At 40.3% G+C, this 20,589-nt stretch overlaps 1 protein-coding gene across 4 annotated transcripts in view; it reads right to left on the bottom strand.

Annotated features, from left to right (window-relative positions):
* The window catches only part of ARHGAP18 (Rho GTPase activating protein 18), a 133,993-nt gene that overhangs the window by 78,154 nt on the left and 35,250 nt on the right, over positions 1–20,589 (bottom strand). The gene's annotated exons all lie outside the window — the stretch shown is intronic.

Below are 20,589 nucleotides of genomic sequence, written 5' to 3'. Positions count from 1 at the left end.
TTCCTAGGCCTTATAAAGTCCAGCCCTTAATTATTCAGACATGAATACTGAATTAGAAAAAGTAGAAAATTGGGTGATCTGCCCAGTGACATACAGGTACTAGTTCACAGCCCTGCCAAATCACTAAGAAGATTTCCTGATTCTCAATCAGTAAATAGCATAACCAAGTACCTTCCATCAAGACAGATGGTATTATGACAGAGAAAACACATTACTCTTCAACTTTATCACCAGGGTAATAAAGATGGGCCATAACTACTCCTTTATTGATAATTATTTTCTCTCTGTGAACTTTGACAGCCCAACCCACTGATCCTCTGGCTAGGCTAAAGAACAATTAACCACAGTGACACCACTTCACATATTCTCCGACATCGCCCCACTTATTGAAACTTACTCCTTTGGAAAGAAAGAAAAGAGCTATTTACACTAAAACTTCAGCAGTCACAAACTGGGAGCCTGCAGGCTAGATCTGGCTGGCAGAAATGTTTTGTTTGGCCAGCAGGGTGTTTCAAACATTTTTAGATTGGTTTACCACCTTTTTCTCTTGTAACATGTTTCTCTGGGCAGGCAGTTTGCCATAGTTCCCACCGGTCCCACTTGACTGTTATGCTGTCGGCTGGTCCCTGTAGGCATCTGGTTTGCAGTCTCTGCTTTACTGCGTTAATATTACGGCATTAAATTAACATGACCCACTATTTCACACCCATCACCAATGAATGATATCTGAATTCTGCATCAAGATAGGGCTCAGTTTATCAAGAAGAAAGTGAATGCTGCAGGCGGGTGTAGGGGGATAGGACTGAACAAGGAGATGGGGTATCTTGCTTCTGGTCTTTCTCCATCAGTAAATAGTGGAATTATTTTGATCATGTCACCAACTCTCAATGCATCATGGTCATTTCTTCATTTGTAAAAGAGGAAAGTTGGCTAGCTACCTAAGATTTTCTTTGCTAACTAAAAAATCCTGTGCAATGTCTCTTTCCTCAATCATGTACAAATATAGGCATCTTCCCAGATTAGCAAAAGTCATTAGCAAACGAAGGAACACGAGGGATTTCAGGAGTCACATAGACTAGAATTTAATACACAGTTCCATCATTTTCCATGAGATCTTAGGCCAGTTATATAAAACTCTCAAAGCCTCAGTTTCCTCACATTCATTAATTTACTCAAAATGATTTACTGAGCACCTACTATATGCCAGGTACCTTCTAAATTCTGGAGATCCAGCAGTGAGCAAAACAAAGACCCTGCTCTCATGGAGCTTACATTTTAGCAGTTAGGAGAGAGAAAATAAAAATATGTGTCATCTGTCAGGTGATGAGACGTGCTATGAAAATAAATTAAGTGGGGTAAGAGAATGAGGGAGGCGGGAGAAGATCTCTCTGATAAGACACTTGAACAGAGACCTGAAATAAGTGGGGGGTAGAGGAGGTTTAGCCATGCAGATATCTGGGTACAGGTTGTTCCAGGCAGAATACCCAGCAGTTATAAAAATTTAAAGATGTGACAAGCAGAGCTCCTAACAGAGTCTTTGCGATAAGCTTCTTTCCTTTCCACCCCTTCCCTCCCCGTGTCCCTCCTCCAAACATGCGTGCCCTTCAGGATCTACTGTCTGCCCTCTGCCCTGATACAAGTACCAAACATCTCAAAGCAAAGCAGACCAAGGGTGAGAAAACCTCACTTCTAATCCCATGTTCTAACCCATGACAATCCGTACCTGTCAAATCCTATTTTTGATACTCAGGTAAGAGAGACAAATCCTTCCTCAACTGTGCTTTGAGGAAAATCTTTTCATAACAGAGTACTCCAACATACATACAGGTAGTTAATGGTTACGATCTGCTTTCCTCAGAGGGTGGGAGAGAGATCACAAAGGTTAAGATCTGTCTCCGTGTCAGAAAAGCCTGGATCACATCCCAGCTCTCCGCTTGGCTTGTGATCTTGGTCAAGTTACGTAGCCTCTCTGAATCTCAAGTTTTTCAGCTATAATTGGGGACCAACATTACCTCCTTCCAGAGTTGTGGTGAGACTTGACTGTGCATAAAACACATGAAACTCTCTTAGCACAAAGGGAAGTGCCCAATGATGTGTGCGTATTACTATCTGGGCTTCTGACTGCAAGTTACAGACATCAACTCTGACAAAGCAGAAGAGAATTTTATTAAAAGTCACCCAGTAGGTGGCTCCCAGAATGACCAACAGCCAGGAATAATGCCCCAGATCATGCCGTGGAGTGGCCCAGGGACACTGTGCAAGAGCAGACCACGCAGCTCACACCACCAAGGGCTGCAGCACAAGGCACTGCCCTATTTTTCAGCGAGAGGAGGGCTCTGCCTCCAAGCAAAGCTCAGAAAGCAAAGCATTTCCCAAACCAGACAGGAACTCAGATGCCAGGCAGCCGAAAGAATGACAGGTGTCCAACCGCACCACTACGACTGTACAGCTGACCCTCGAACAACAGCAGGGGTTAGGGCTGCCGAACCTCCGTGCAATCAAAAATCTGTGTATAGCTTAGAGTCGGCCCTCCATATCTGCGGTTACTCCGTAACCATGGTTCTGTTTCTTTGGATTCAACCAACTGCAGATCAGGTAGTATTGACCATTGAAAAAATTCACCCACACAATTCAAACTTGTGTTGGTCAAGGGTCACCTGTATATATATCCGTTGGAGCATCTACTAGCTTGCTCATGTGTCTTCCCTCACCAAGAAGGCCCCAGCCCTCTCCAGGCAGTTCAGCCCCATCCTGGAAGGCTCCCTGCTCTGGGAAGCCTTCCCCCCCGACTCCAATGCCTGCTTCCTCCCTTCTCCCGCTAATTCTCTTACAAGGCACCTCATTACAAATTGATGTACACACTGTCTATACATACTCATATACAAACAGACACAAATCCTTTGTGGAATCCACAGGGTAGAGATTAAAAACAAATGCATATACGGTTATAAATAACACTGCCTGGTCCACTAATCATTTCATGTGTGTATATCTCAACCCACAAATGGGGTTATAATTCTTTGTTGACAGGGAACACCATCCTTTTCTTCCATACCTGTTAGAAGCCTATTTCCTGTTCTTTGCCAATGCTTAATACCTTTTCCCTTAAATCTGGGATGACACATAGTTTTTATATTGCAGGTCGAATACCTAATTCATCTACAAATATTCCTTTGTTAAGAAAAACAGATTCAAACTCCCATATAGAATGGGGAAAGTTACCAATGCCAACAAATTTCACAAAATATTGAAGCACTTACAAATTAAAATCATCTTATAGAAGCATTATTGCTCCTTATTTTCAGATTAAAACAAACCCACTATCTTCCTATTTCGAAAAGTGGGGAATCCCACACTACCCCAATTTTACCAAGAAAAAAAAAAAGCTGGTTCCCCCCGCCACTGCCGCCATGGAATAACATCCCCATCTTGTGGGCACTACTGCTCAATGTTTTCAAAACTCATGGTGACGTTTTCAGAACTCTGATATCTCCTTTTTTGTTTTTTCTTAATTTATTTTATTTATTTATTTTTGACTGCATTGGGTCTTCGTTGCTGCGCACGGGCTTTCTCTAGTCGTGGTGAGCAGTGGCTACTCTTCATTGCGGTGTGCGGGCTTCTCACTGCAGTGGCTTCTCTTGTCGTGCAGCACCGGCTCTAGGCGCGCGGCCTTCAGTAGTTGTGGCTGGAGGGCTCTAGAGCGCAGGCTCAGTAGTTGTGATGCACAGACTTAGCTGCTCCGCAGCATGTGGGATCTTCCCGGACAAGGGCTCGTTCGAACCCATGTCCCCTGCATTGGCAGGCGGATTCTTAACCACTGCGCCACCAGGAAAGCCCAGAACTCTGATATCTCTTAATGCTGTTCAGGGATAGACAGAATTGAACTACCACCCTATTTGGCCCATAAGCCGAAAGTCTTAACATGTCTTTAATAAATGCTTTCTGCACAGAACACTTGTAAATTTAAAATAATTATAAGCCTACAATATTGAGTCAGGCATCAACCAGGTCTACAGAAAAAGAAATGAAAAATATACATATAGATATTTTTTTGAATCCAGAGATACCTAAAGAGGAAGTCCTCCCATGAAGGGTTCTCTTCTCCCAGTGAGTAATGAACTCCTTCAGGAAACAGTTACTGAGATCCAGAGTATCTAGCACGGTACAGGCTGTTATCCCCTGGCCAGGATCAGGCAAGCGGAAGGCAATACATATGTGAAGGGCAAGAGAAGCTGACAAGAACCTCAGTGGTTCCCGGCAGGCTCCTGGCGAAGCCCGGGGGCGCTGATAATGCTGCCTGGGCTCTCAGCCAGGAAAAGGAGGGTTAGCAGGCAGTCAGAAATATGCGGGTGTGAACGAGCTGGAAACAAGAAAGGAGAGGAGGGTGGTGAGACAACAGAACAATGGAAACAGTGGAAAAGCAAGAGGAGGAATAGCGTCAGGGGTACCCTTTCCATCAAGAAGAAGGAAGGGGGCTTCCCTGGTGGCACAGTGGTTGAGAATCTGCCTGCTAATTCAGGGGACACGGGTTCAAGCCCTGGTCTGGGAGGATCCCACATGCCGCGGAGCAACTAGGCCCGTGAGCCACAACTACTGAGCCTGCGCGTCCGGAGCCTGTGCTCCGCAACGGGAGAGGCCACAACAGTGAGAGGCCCACACACCGCAATGAAGAGTGGCCCCCATTTGCCACAACTAGAGAAAGCCCTCGCACAGAAACGAAGACCCAACACAGCAAAAATAAATTAATTAATTAATAAACTCCTACCCCCAACATCTTAAAAAAAAAAAACGAAATATGACGAATGAGGTTCAGAACAGTGCCCATCTCTTTTCTCCAATGTACTTCATATGCACCTTGGGAATTCAAGCAAGTCCACAACTTACAAATACCACAGATATTTGAAGTTCGCTTGTCACTACCTTCCTTCCTTTTGTCATTATCATCGTGTGACAAGCTTATTTGGTTTTGCTTCTATTCATTTTCCCTCATTCAAATAGTCTTTTACTGGAAACAGAGAATTGTGCTTCCCAAGCCGGGACGTGGTATCAGCCCACTGTTTTCAGTGGTCATTTATTTCAGAACCACCTCTTTTATTGAAGAAGGTTATCACTGCATGTAAAAGCACCTTTAACTGTTAGTCTCCAACCATCAGTTTATCCAAATATTCACCAATAAGTATACAAAAACCTTCTGTGAATTCAACAGGTCTCATCACCTCCAAATTCTCCTTTAAATCTCTTTGTAAACCATAAAATCAGACAGTACAGGAGCAGCCTGGTTCATTAGGTCCCCAGGCCCTCCAGGCTGTCACTCAAGACCCTCTGAGCTCTGCCCCATCTGCCTTCCCCACCTGGCCTCAGGCCCATCTCCCACTTCTGTCATCAAGGACCCAACCCATCCGAACAGTACTGGCTTGCCAAGCCCACCTCAGCCCAGGCACCTTTCCCGCCCCAAGAGCCTCATCTACATAGTCCCCACCCAACCTCGCACCCTCCCTACCTTCCCTAAGGCCCACCAGCAAATGACGCAGTCCTCACCTCTGATGGGACCCCTGCCCTGAGAGTCTGGCGCTGCAGGGACAAATGAAGGCTTTGAGTCTAAACCCTGCCACTCACTGCACGTGGAGCCTTGGCCAAATCACCTAACCTTTTGGAACATCCCTTTCCTTATCTGTAAAATGAAGTAACAATACCTACCTTACAGGGCTGTTATAAGGATTGGAAATAACTTACATAAAGGGCCGAATACTAAAGAGTAGATACTCAAGAAACGAGGACTATGATTCCACAAATAGCAACACCACCAACACCAGCACCACCACCACCACCACTGCGAGTGGCTCAAGTTCAGAGAAATAAAGCAATCACACGACAGGCTGCAGTACAAGCTGTGGGCTCCTGGAGAGGAGGGTCCAGCCCTTCCTCTCCCCCGGGAGCCCATCTACTGGGCTTCATGTTTAACTGGCAGTTTATAAAGAGCAATAAAAAAAAAAAAACGACTAAAATAATATGCACCAAAATGTTAATGTAACTATCTTCAGGCACTGGTTTCATAGGCAATTTATTGGGCTTTTTTATTTGTGCTTTCCAATATTAACTAAATTTTCTAGACTGAACAAATATTATTAAAGTTATGCCAAATGTATTCAATATCTCACCAAAATTTTAGTCTCAGTCCCCATTAAGCACCACAAATACAAGTTACATTAACAACTTGATTTTCACTTGATTTTACATCTCTCTTTCAAACTTTCTCTAATTTTTCTACTTAAGCAATAATGCTTCCAATAAAGCACCTTTTTCTAGGCTGAAATAAGGACAGTTTTTATTAAAATTCCCCTTCAATTTGACTCCAAAATATGCCCTCAGAATTTCATCTGTGCCCACAGTGAGCATTAATATTGGATGTTAAGTTCAAACTTTCTCTGGTCTAAAACCAACTTTAAAAAAAAATTTAAAAATATGTAAACCTAAGAAATCCCACATTACATTTTAAAGGATGTCTCATTATTTTGACATTCGTATTTTCTCATATGGCCGATGTCTATAATCACTTCAGTTTTAATATTTTCAATACGCTTTAATATATTAGACAAGCTTACAAGTGAAAGATAGAGCTACTCTCCAATTAAAAACCGAAGTGGCAAACAGTGCACCTACTGAAATAAAAAGGAAGGTCGCGCATCACGGGTCAATTTTTCTTGTACTCTGATAGAGGACCTTCACACAAATGATGGGTGATGGCACTGTGTCATAATTTTATAACAAAATAAACTTCTAGAAGAGAGGGACACATTGGTGGGTAGCTAAATGGTTTGAAAAGTCTCCTATACCACCTACTTCCCATCAAAAGGAGGATCACCCAGATGCAGCTAAGAACAATGAGTGTGAAGTTATAGCTTCTACTTTTTTAGGGCTTCCCCCCACTGCTCTGTTCTGCTGTGGACTACTAAGCCGCTCACCCTTCTAAGATAAGCAGAGATGAGACTTTTTTACATGACATCCTTCAGGAACGTCAACTGGGTCATTCTAAAGGAATGACGGACACCACATAATTCCTCGTTTGGCAGGACTGTCCTGAAACTGTATGATGTCTGACACAACTGGAACCTGCCCCACAAACAATGAGACAACATAAAACAGCCTCACAAATTTGCAAAACGCCCTTAAGAGGGTAATACTGCCCCCACTGAGAAGTACTGACACAGTTCTACTGTTCCCCCTCATTTTGCCTTTGACAATATAGAGGCCCTGAGAGGTTAAGTGATTACACTCCCAGCAGATTACTGACAATGACAAAGCTGGTTTCAGAAATGAGACTCATCAGCAGAAGCAAGAACTACAATCGTGCAGCCTGTGGAACAAAAACCACATTCACAGAAAGACAGACAAGATGAAAAGGCAGAGGGCTATATACCAGATGAAGAAACAAGATAAAACACCAGAAAAAAACCTAAATGAAATGGAGATAGGTAATCTTCCAGAAAAAGAATCCAGAATAATTATAGTGAAGATGATTCAGGACCTTGGAAAAATAATGGAGGCAAAGATTGAGAAGATTCAAGAAATGTTTAACAAAGATCTAGAAAAATTAAAGAACAAACAAACAGAGATGAACAATACAATAACTGAAATGAAAACTACACTAGAAGGAATCAATAGCAGAATAACTCAGGGAGAAGAACAGATAACTGACCTGGAAGACAGAATGGTGGAATTCACGGCTGTGGAACAGAATAAAGAAAAAAGAATAAAAAGAGATGAAGACAGCATAAGAGACCTCTGGGACAACATTAAATGCAACAACATTCGCATTATAGGGGTCCCAGAAGGAGAAGACAGAGAAAGGACCCAAGAAAATATTTGAAGAGATTATAGTTGAAAACTTCCCTAACATGGGAAAGGAAACAGCCACCCAAGTCCAGGAAGCACAGCGAGTCCCATACAGGATAAACCCAAGGAGAAACACGCTGAGACACATAGTAATCAAATTGACAAATATTAAAGACAAAGAAAAATTACTGAAAGCAACAAGGGAAAAATGACAAATAACACACAAGGGAACTCCCATAAGGTTAACAGCTGATTTCGCAGCAGAAACTCTACAAGCTAGAAGGGAGTGCAATGATATACCTAAAGTGATGAAAGGGAAGAACCTACAACCAAGATTACTCTACCCAGCAAGGATCTCATTCAGATTCGTTGGAGAAATCAAAAGCTTTACAGACAAGCAAAAGCTAAGAGAATTCAGCACCACCAAGCCAGCTCTACAACAAATGCTAAAGGAACTTCTCTAAGTGGGAATCACAAGAGAAGAAAAGGATCTACAAAAACAAACCCCATACAATTAAGAAAATGGTAATAGTAACATACATATCGATAATTACCTAAAACATGAAGACACAGGCTTGCTGAATGGATACAATAACAAGACCCATATATATGCTGTCTACAAGAGACTCACTTCAGACCGAGGGACACATACAGACTGAAAGTGAGGGGATGGAAAAAGATATTCCATGCAGATGGAAATCAAAAGAAAGCTGGAGTAGCAATTCTCATATCAGATAAAATAGACTTTGAAATAAAGAATGTGACAAGAGACAAGGAGGGACACTACATAATGATCAAGGGATCAATCCAAGAAGAAGATATAACAATTATAAATATATATGCACCCAACATAGGAGCACCTCAATACATAAGGAAACTGCTAACAGCTATAAAAGAAGAAATCGACAGCAACACAATAACAGTGGGGGATTTAACACCTCACCTACACCAATAGACAGATCATCCTAGATGAAAATAAATAAGGAAACAGAAGCTTTCAATGACACAATAGATCAGATAGATTTAATTGATATTTATAGGACATTCCATCCAAAAGCAGAAGATTACACTTTCTTCTCAAGTGCGCACAGAACATTCTCCAGGATAGATCACATCTTGGGTCACAAATCAAGCCACAGTAAATTTAAGAAAACTGAAATCATATCAAGCATCTTTTCTGACCACAATGCTATGAGATTAGAAATGAATTACAGGGAAAAAAACGTAAAAAACACAAATACATGGAGGCTAAACAATACGTTACTAAATAACCAAGAGATCACTGAAGAAATCAAAGAGGAAATCAAAAAATACCTAGAGACAAATGACAGTGAAAACACGACGATCCAAAACCTATGGGATGCAGCAAAAGCAGTTCTAAGAGGGAAGTTTATAGCTATATAAGCCTACCTCAAGAAACAAGAAAAATCTCAAATAAACAATCTAATGTTACACCTAAAGGAACTAGAGAAAGAAGAACAAACAAAACCCAAAGTTAGCAGAAGAAAGAAATCATAAAGATCAGAGCAGAAACAGATGAAATAGAAACAAAGAAAACAACAGCAACAATCAATAAAACTAAAAGCTGGTCCTTTGAGAAGATAAACAAAGTTGATAAACCATTAGCCAGACTCATCAAGAAAAAGAGGGAGAGGACGCAAATCAATTAAATTAGAAATGAAGAAGGAGAAGTTACAACACACAAGGCAGAAATACAAAGCATCCTAAGAGACTACTACAAGCAACACTATGCCAATAAAATGGACAACCTGGAAGAAATGAACAAATTCTTAGAAAGGTATAACCTTCCAAGACTTAACCAGGAAGAAACAGAAAAGATGAACAGACCAATCACAAGTAATGAAATTGAAACTGTGATTAAAAATCTTCCAACAAACAGAAGTCCAGGACGGGGTGGCTTCACAGCTGAATTCTATCAAACACTTAGAGAAGAGCTAACACCCATCCTTCTCAAACTCTTCCAAAAACTGAAGAGGAAGGGAAACTCCGAAACTCATTCTATGAGGCCACCATCACCCTGATACCAAAACCAGACAAAGATACTACAGAAAAAGAAAATTACAGACCAATATCACTGATGAATATAGATGCAAAAATCCTCAACAAAATACTAGCAAACAGAATGCAACAGCACATTAAAAGGATCATACACCATGATCAAGAGGGATTTATCCCAGAGATGCAAGGATTCTTCAATATATGCAAATCAATCAATGTGATACACCATATTAACAAATGGAAGAATAAAAACCATATGATCATCTCAATAGATGCAGAAAAAGCTTTTGACAAAATTCAACACCCATTTATGATAAAAACTCTCCAGAAAGTGGGCATAGAGGGAACCGACTTCAACATAATAAAGGCCATATACGAGAAACCCACAGCAAACATCATTCTCAATGGTGAAAAACTGAAAGCATTTCCTCTAAGATCAGGAACGAGACAAGGATGTCCACTCTCACCACTATTATTCAGCATAGCTTTGGAAGTCCTAGCCACAGCAATCAGAGAAAAAAAGAAATAAAATGAATACAAATTGGGAAAGAAGAAGTAAAGCTGTCACTGTTTGCAGATAACACGATACTATACATACAGAATCCTAAAGATGACACCAGAAAACTACTAGAGCTAGTCAATGAATTTGGTAAAGTTGCAGGATACAAAATTAATGCACAGAAATCTCTTGTATTCCTATACACTAATTATGAAAAATCTGAAAGAAAAACTAAGGAAACACTCCCATTTACCACTGCAACAAAAAGAATAAAATACCTACGAATAAACCTACCTAGGGAGACAAAAGACCTGTATGCAGAAAACTATAAGACACAGATGAAAGAAATTAAAGATGATACAAACAGATGGAGAGATAGACCATGTTCTTGGATTGGAAGAATCAACATTGTGAAAATGACTATACTACCCAAAGCAATCTACAGATTCAATGCAATCTCTATCAAATTACCAATGGCATTTTTTACAGAAGTAGAACAAAAAAATCTTAAAATTTGTATGGAGACACAAAAGACCGCAAATAGCCAAAGCAGTCTTGAGGGAAAAAAACGGAGCTGGAGGAATCAGACTCCCTGACTTCAGACTATACTACAAACTACAGTAATCAAGACAGTATGGTACTGGAACAAAAACAGAAATATAGATCAATGGAACAGGAAAGAAAGCCCAGAGATAAATCCACGCACCTATAGTCAACTAATCTATGACAAAGGAGGCAAGGATACACAATGGAGAAAAGACAGTCTCTTCAATAAATGGTGCTGGGAAAACTGGACAGCTACACTCCCTAACACCATACACAAAAATAAACTCAAAATGGATTACAGACCTAAATGTAAGACCGGGCACTATAAAACTCTTAGAGGAAAACACAGGAAGAACACTCTTTGACATAAATCACAGCAAGATCTTTTGTGATCCACCTCCTAGAGTAATGGAAATAAAAATAAACAAATGGGACCTAATGAAACTTCAAAGCTTTTGCATAGCAAAGAAAACCATAAACAAGACGAAAAGACAGCCCTCAGAATTGGAGAAAATATTTGCAAATGAATCATCAGACAAAGGGTTAATCTCCAAAATATATAAACAGGTCATGCAGCTCAATATCAAAAAAACAAACAACCCAATCTAAAAATAGGCAGAAGACCTAAACAGACATTTTTCCAAAGAAGACATACAGATGGCCAAGATGCACATGAAAAGCTGCTCAACATCACTAATTATTAGAGAAATGGAAATCAAAACTACAATGAGGTATCACCTCACACCAGTCAGAATGGGCATCATCAGAAAATCTACAAACAACAAATGCTAGAGAGGGTGTGGAGAAAAGAGAACCTTCTTGCACTGTTGGTGGGAATGTAAATTGATACAGCCACTATGGAGAACAGTATGGAGGTTCCTTAGAAAACTAAAAATAGAATTACAATATGACCCAGCAATCCCACTACTAGGCATATACCCAGAGAAAACCATAATTCAAAAAGACACATGCACCCCAATGTTCATTGCAGCACTATTTACAATAGCCAGGACATGGAAGCGACCTAAATGCCCATCGACAGATGAATGGATAAAGAAGATGTGGTATATATATACAATGGAATATTACTCAGCCATAAACAGGAACAAACTTGGGTCATTTGTAGAGACGTGGATGCATCTAGAGACTGTCAGAGTGAAGTAAGTCAGAAAGAGAAAAACAAATATCGTATATTAACACATACATGTGGAACCTAGAAAAATGGTACAGATGATCCAGTTTGCAGGGCAGAAATAGACACAGATGTAGAGAACAAACGTATGGACACCAAGGGGGGAAGCGGCGGGGGGGGGGGGAGTGGGGGGGGATGAATTGGGAGATTGGTATTGACATGTATACACTGATGTGTATAAAACTGATGACTAATAAGAAAAAATTCAAAAAAAAAAAGAAATGAGACTCATAACACACACATGCACACACACACACAAAACCCCTGCCCCTGTCACTCCTAGCTCAGATTTTTCACCCCTGCCCTCTGCAATCATCACCCTTAGAATTGAAACATCTGTGTTACTCTGACCCCACACCTCTTGCATTCTTCCTAAATAGTGTATGCTGACTTTTTCCCACTGCACATCAAGTCTCATTAGCATGGTCACAGTCTGAGCCTTATTAACTCATATCACAAGGAACGTGCCCAGTGTTCCCCTTCTTGGACCATAACCAACCTCCTGGCTGTCTTTGGGACCTTCCAGTTCCCAACCAGCCCATTATGTCAGTCCCTCCGTCCACACACCTCATTCTCTCAGCAACCAGAACACTTTGGACACTGCTCCCTCAGCACTGCCCATCATACATCTGTTAAGTCTTGGTTTAATGCCCCACTGTCAGCTTTGTCCTTAATCCTTGCTGCACAGAAGTGTAAGTATGTTAAATTCCATATCTAAGCAGACCTGTGTTATTTCATATTCATCAGTTACAATATAATTCTATTCAATGTAGTTTCTTCTAGCTGCTTAAAAAGTTCTTTAAATGGCTGCTCCAAATCTGCTGAGTCAATCCCTGATTCAATCCACCTATTCTGCTTTTATAATAATCAGGCAGTAAATTATGAAGATGCCCCTTCCAATCACGTCTCTGGTCATGCTGCATGTCCAAGTGGACTGCCTTCTTTCTGAAAAACCAAGTTTTATCTTTCCTCCAAAATCTGGTCCCTGTTAATATCCTCAACAAAGCTTTCAAGCTCTTGGCCCACATTGATCTTTGAATTCTCAAATTATTAACAATGATAGATTTACAGAAATGAAAGAAATCTTTACATGACCTAGCCAAATCATTTTACTTTACAGATGAAGGAACTGAAATCCAGAGAAGCAAAGAAAGAGTCTCTGGTCATGTAACTGGTTACAGACAAGGCTGCAACTCAGGTCTCTCCCTTCCTGCCCAGTGAGTAATTTGATAATATTTACAAGCATGCTTTTGATAATATTGAAAAACATGCTTTTGGACAAATGTTAGAAGGATAATTCTACTATGCTTCATACTGTCATTCATTCAGTACTTAAAAATGGAAATATTTTATTGGCAACATATTTTCATGCTAAATGGAAATTTAATGCAAATATCCAGTTCCTATTTCCCTTGGTCATTTCAGGTTTTTTTCAGTCAATAACCATCTCCAGTTTGCTTTCTAGCCTTGCCAAAAAGCCTTAAACGGGGCCACCAAATAAACATCTGAAATGAAGATTTTTAAGTTTTATAGCATTTCGGTTTCAAATCAGGTTTACTTTACAAGTGGTTTTCATTTTTATTTTATGACTATATAAAAGGACAGAGTAACTAAAAATCACAATATTTCATTTGCAATCATTTCTTACACTTCTCAAGTGTGCCTTACATGCCTTAACTATTGTTAATTAGTCAGCAATGATTCACAGTCTTCAAGCTCATGTTATCTGTCGTCTTGCAATTTCTCAGTCCTCAATCATTTAGGTGGTAAATTCACTTTTGGGTGGTAAATGTCTTAAATCACCAGATTAGATTATTTACATTCTTTTCATACACTTATTTTTACTATCTGCTTCATTTACATTAATGTACCACCAGTTGACTCTTTTTAATGTTATCTTTGACTCCTTTTAATGGTATCTGAAGAGAAGACCAGAGTCAGAATCCAGAATACTAACTCATTTTACACCTGCAGGTACACACTACTGTACTGAATGCACTTCACCAGCCTTGAAAATCTGATGTTTCTATCCTTTGAAAAACTTCTCTCCTTTGAAGTTACTTTATACTCTATTTTAAACACAATCAAAATGTGGAAAAAAGGAAGCAGATATTCTCCCAAAGCCATTCACCTGAACGACAAAATTGGGAAAGGTTTCAAAGATACTGGCTAAGTATCTTAATCTCTAAACCGATAGAGTAATTCACACACACACACACACACACACACACACACACACACACACACACACTCCTCTCTTTGAAAAAGCTGTTAGTCACTAGTCCGTTTTTAGCTTGTTCCCAACTCTGCCTCAGGCTTTTAACTCCTCTTTCATCATTAAGGAAATATACCTTATTGAAGTATTTTATAAACTGTCTAAAAATTTCAATTAACTATTTTTATCTCCATGAAAAGTGTTCAGTAAAATTCTCATTATTACAACCATCCAATATTGAAGCAGTGTAAGATATTAGCTAGGCAAGTGATACACGTGAAGATCTGTATACACATGTCTACGACTTAAAGGAGAGAGGCCAGAAACTGCCTGCCTGTATTATTAACTATGTAATCGTGAATACGGCACTTCTGTCTCTGGCCTACTTCCTTACTTGTAAATCAAGGGAGCAGAGAATGCGAACAAAGTATCTGTTTAAGTTTTTAAGTTTTATGGTTCTAGGAAATTACAAAAGAATAATATTGACATTTCTCTATAACATGCCTAAATGAAGAAAATGTTTTTCTTAAATATATGTATTTATATATGTATATATATATATACATACATATGTGTGTGTGTGTGTATATACACACACACACACACACACACACACACACACACACACACACACACATTGTTGGCCCTCAGTAGAGGCACTGGCTAAGACCTAAACTATGAATCCTTTTTGTTTATAACATCAGCTCATTATCACATATTATGTGTGGCCAACTGAATCTATAAATAATTCATAAGTTTTATTTTCATAAGATGTCGCTTCTACTTTTCATTTTTAAAATGGTGACAAAATTGCTAGTAAGAGAGTCAAATAGCCAATAAGGAATAACAGTAACAACAATCCCAGTAGCTCGCACTTACTGAGCCATCACCATCAGCCAGGAACTTGTTTAAACATCTGCACGGGTGTTTGTGCATTTACTCCTCACAACAACCTTAGCTACTGATTTGCCAGTTGAGAAACAGAGGGACAAAGTGGGTAAGTAACTTGACGAGATGACACCATAGGTTGGAGAGCTGCATCTGGACGCCAGGCAATCCACCTTCGGCTCACTCGGGTGGCTAACGCCTTTACCTTACAACCTCTAAGTAAGAGGCTGAGTGGCAATAGGAAGGTTAGTTCAGTCTGACACTAACCAGATACATTCCTCTGGAATTCATTTTCCACATCTACCATGAGAATGGCTGTTCGAGCAGCTTTGGCATTCCGATATCTGGTGTTATAATCTAGAAAATCCACACAAGTATTTACACAGACATCTAAAAAGACCAGCATTTCTCTCTGGAGCATCTCTTATAGCACAGTCACCTGCCCTCTGTCCTACTTCTCAGAAATCAATCTATAACCAAGGAAACAGCCTTGGTTCAAAGCCATAAGAGATATGAGAAAGTATTTCAGAAAGAATAAGAAGCAGAGACTCAATTGCCTTTCCCCACCCCTTGTTCCTTGGACGAGGCATGTAATCAATTCCCCTCCCTCTGTCCCTTGCCTACCTGTGCTGCCAATCAAACAGCTCTCCATTCCAGCCCAACTCCCACTCCACCTTCAACCAAGAGTCACCTCACATCGCCCTACTCCACCCCACTCTGCTCATGCCTGCCAACAACCGGAGGAGCAACTGTATCCCGTGGAAGGACTGACGAATAAGTAGCCAGGGATCAGTTTAAATGCCAGCTCTTATTTCTGCAGAAAATGTAAAGCAGAGCCACTGAAAAAACCCTGGTTAGTGTCATTGGGATCAAGCACTTGACCTAGAACATCAAGTACTCAACTCTGACTCTTTCCTGGCTATCTTCCAGAAGAAGCTACAGAATGGTGAGAAAAGTGGGAGAGAACGGGGAGAGCAGATGTGGCCAAGCGTCCTCACATCTGACGCAGTTGGTCAGTGTCCCGGTAGTAGACAGGAAAGTAATAAATCTGTGGCAAACGCAGTCAATGTCTTCTTACAAGTGAAAGTGGTAAGGACTGTTACTTTTGCTTTCTGACCACTCATAAAGGTTAAATGACCCCCATGAACTGCAGAGGGGGCAACAGGTCAAATAACACCATAGCACCTACATCACTGGGTAATCCATTAAATATAGCTAAAGGTATTAGTCATTGAATTTTCACAAGCAAATGAAACCACCAAACTATCCAAAACCAACCAATGACCCTCTAAGAAGGGGTGTGTGTGCCATGCACACTGCATGGTTTATGAGTTTCCATACCCTTAGCAACTCTGTTAGAGCTCACGCTAAAAACGCTCCTTTTCCATCCTTCATGAAGACGGAATGAAAACATTCTACCCATCCATGTATAAATGCTACACTTTGTAGAACTTCAATATTAGATTGTTGCAATAATACTCTTTCAAACGCATGGAAAACAAAGTGCTTGCAGCAGGCACTTAACAAAGTTCATCAGGGATTCCAGGCTCTGTTCTTTCCACCATCATCTGGAAACCTTCAGCATCCACTGAACATCCATCAGTGATTCTAGGTTCTGTTCTTGGTTCCACCACCAGCTGGCTGTGGGTTTACCTCTCCTGACCTCCATCTCCTCATGTGTAAAAGAGTTTAGACCAAATGACACTTGAATTCCCTTAAACACAAAAATCTGTGATTACAAGGTAAAAGTATTATTCTCGACAATTATCTAAGAATCAGTGATTTATCTGAAAACAGATGAAGAGTTGCTTATACATTTTTCCAAAAAAAAAAAAAAAGGAAAACAGGATATTCAGAGAGAATAACACCATTGAATTTTTATATCGTTGAACCTAAATTAAGTAAATCACAAGGCCAGATCTAAAACTGCAAATTAAGGGACTTCCCTGGTGGTCCAGTGATTAAGACTACGCACTTCCACTGCAGAGGGCGTGGGTTCAGTCCATGGTCGGGGAACTAAGATTCCCATGTGCCGCAAGTTATGGCCAAAAGATAAAATAAAATAAAATAAAACTGCAAATTAAGAGAGTGTCAGGGTCCTAGTGCCAAAGGTCAAGTTTAAATAAAGTTATTTTTGTTGACATATAGTCTTCACTGATTTTTTGGTGTTGTTCATAAAAATCATACTAGCTTATGATTATGAGTAGCTAGTTTTAGGCAGTTTGGTGAACTCTTACTTTCATGAAGCATGACAACTTAGAATTCTGGCTCTAAAAGAAATAAGGTACCATTTTCAAGCCAGTTAGATTCTACCTCTTGGTTAGATTAGACTTTGGTGTGCTATTTGTCAAACTCCCGGAGCTGTCCTAAAATTGAACATTGATGCTTGGGGAATACTCCATGGCAGACACAAAATAACAATGGTTAAAATATTTCTTAGAATTTTGTTACCACTAGGAGTACATTAAAAAGTTCACTGGCTTTTTCCCTGGACACACATTCCCCGATCTTCTTGTCTGTTATTAATGCCATTCACAAGTAGCTTCTTCCAAGTATCATCACGTTTTCCTTGTCCTTGCAAAAACCTATGCTTCCAAATTTCACCACTTTTACCATCAGCCAGAATTTAAGCTTCCCACACAGTAATACTACCACCATCAAACTTATGAGTAATTTTAATGTGTGAAGGGAAAAGGGAATGCAAGGTAGCAATAGCTGAAAGGTCAAAAATAAAACTTGTGTACTGAGTGCCATCCATGTTTTCTTTACCATGTTGGCCTCAAGTTTTCACAAAGATGAATTAAACCCATTGGTACAGGAAAAAAATAAAAAGAAAGAAAGAAAGGTGATAATGTGCATACAAGAATATGAACTCACCCTGAGGGAGGGGCAGCTGGGGTTTTTTTCAAACTGTGCCCCACTGAACCCCAGGGACCCAGATGGGTCCATTAATCTTTTTCTAAATCCAGTGTGACACATTTTCGCTCAAGCAAAACCAGACAGGTAAAGACATCACTCCGTCATATACAGCACACTCAGCAGATGCCCAGCCGAACACAGGAGCCATGGATTAAGCTCATGAAATCTACAAATATTTCTCAATGACCTACTCTGCCCAGTCTTTCTTCCAGGCACTGGGGATACAATGAACAGCGCAGACAAAAATTCCTATCCTTGCAGAGACACTGCAACCAAATACATCATAGTTTAGAAACAAAAACAGCTATACAGGGCATCCAGGGAAATACTGTGGAAACCTTAATGTAGATCATATATTAGACTATAATTATCTTACAGTAGTTTTCAAACTTGTCTGCACATTGGAATCACCTGGGAGCTTAAAAAAAAAATTACTGGCGTCTCTGAGCCATCCAGGGATTGAGATTTAATTAGTCTGGAGTGTGGCCTGAGCTTTGGAATTTTAAACTTTTTTAAATTAAAACTTTGAATCCGGATGTAAGACTTAACGTGTATCCTAATCCATTTTAAAACAGTTCTAGGGCTTCCCTGGTGGCGCAGTGGTTGGGAGTCCGCCTGCCGATGCAGGGGATATGGGTTTGTGCCCCAGTCCGGGAAGATCCCACGTGCCGCAGAGCAGCTGGGCCCGTGGGCCATGGCTGCTGAGCCTGCGTGTCCGGAGCCTGTGCTCCACAACGGGAGAGGCCATGGCGGTGAGAAGCCCGTGTACCGCAAAAAAAAAAAAAAAAAAACAGTTCTAAGTGCTTAAATATTTTGCAATAAAATTTGAGGAAACAAAATCAATCATCTAGTCCACTTGATCATCTTAGACAGGATGTGGTCCTGAGTATGAAATTCAACAATTTATAAGCAGAAAACTACTTTCAGATGATGGGCAATGTTTCAGAATTCACCAAGTGAATTTTTAATTTCAACTTAGTACAACAGTTTTACTCTAAACCTTTGTTTCAATGTTTATTTTTAAATGTTTTAAAACCATCCTATCTTTGAAAGAACAGCGACTCACTGACATTATTCTGAACACTCACTGCTTCTGCAGAACGCTGCAGGCATAGGATACATGGGGTTTTACCTATACTGGTACTAAAAATATACTTTAAAGTATATTTTAAAAATAAATCCTTAATATACATTTGATTTGTCCTAATTTGCCTCCTTCTCCTAAAGATGAAACAAAATGTTCCAATATTGTACAATCAGTCTATTCCAGTGCCATCTGTCATCTGGACAGTTATTATTCATAAGGAAAACTGTAGTTATTATTCATTATTTATATCTCCCCAACTTGCCTTTTTTTTTCCTGGTAAGAATACACACAACACACATACACACGTACCGAGAGAGAGAGAGAGAGAGAGAGAGAGAGAGAGAGAGAGAAGGAGAGAGGGAGGGAGGTGGAGGAATATAGCCAGAAAAGCAGACTGGAGCCCTAATTAGAAAGATACTCATACTTAAGCATGTACTCATTTGGAAAATATTTACTAAGAAACTACTATGTGTCAAGCAATGTGGAAATAATTATAAACAAGCCAAACAGAATCCCAAATTGATAGTCACATTGGGAATACAGACAAGCAAGCATGACACAATTAGGGCATTGCTTTTGCAAGGCTAATCTGATGAGCAGGATTAAAATAAACTAGACCAGGTTTGCATTCAAAGTGTATATTCTGCATAAGTAATAAAAGCGGATCCTTTCTAAAAATTAAATTTGATGGTACAGTCCTGACCGAGTTGCTTTCCATTTCATTTATACGTCCTTTCCCTACTGTATTAGTTTCTTGTGGCTGCTAATTACTACAAACTTGGTGGCTTAAAGTAATAGCAATTTACTCTCTCATAATTCTAGAGGCTAGAAGTTCAAAATCAGGATCACTGGGGTCAAGGTGTCAATGGAGACGAACTCCCACCAGAGCCTCTAGGGGATCCATTCCTCCCCTCTTGCAGCATCTGTTGGGACAAGCATTCCTTTGCTCGTGGCCTTGTTGACTCCAATCTCTGCCTCCATTTTCACATGCCGTGTGTGTGTGTGTGTGTGTGTGTGTGTGTGTGTGTGTGTGTATGCATGAAATCTCCCTGTCTTTCATTAGGATGATTGTGATTGCATTTGGAGCCCAAATGAATAATCTGGGATAATCTCCCATCTCAAGATCCTTCACTTAATTGCATCTCCAAAGACCCTTTTCCTAAATAAGATTCACAGATTAAGATTCACATATTCCTGGGACTTCCTTGGTGGCACAGCGGTTAAGACTCCACACTCCCAATGCAGGGGGCCCCGGTTCAGTCCCTGGTCAGGGAACTAGATCCCACATGCATGCCACAACTAAGGAGCCCACGTGCCACAACTAAGGAGACTGCCTGCTGCAACTAAGGAGCCCACGTGCCACAACTAAGACCTGGTGCAACCAAATAAAT

Source organism: Delphinus delphis, chromosome 14 (genome assembly GCF_949987515.2).
Source record: "Delphinus delphis chromosome 14, mDelDel1.2, whole genome shotgun sequence".
Lineage (NCBI taxonomy): Eukaryota > Metazoa > Chordata > Mammalia > Artiodactyla > Delphinidae > Delphinus > Delphinus delphis.
Note: the sequence above shows the minus strand (reverse complement) of the source record. Positions and strands in the feature narration are given on the sequence as shown.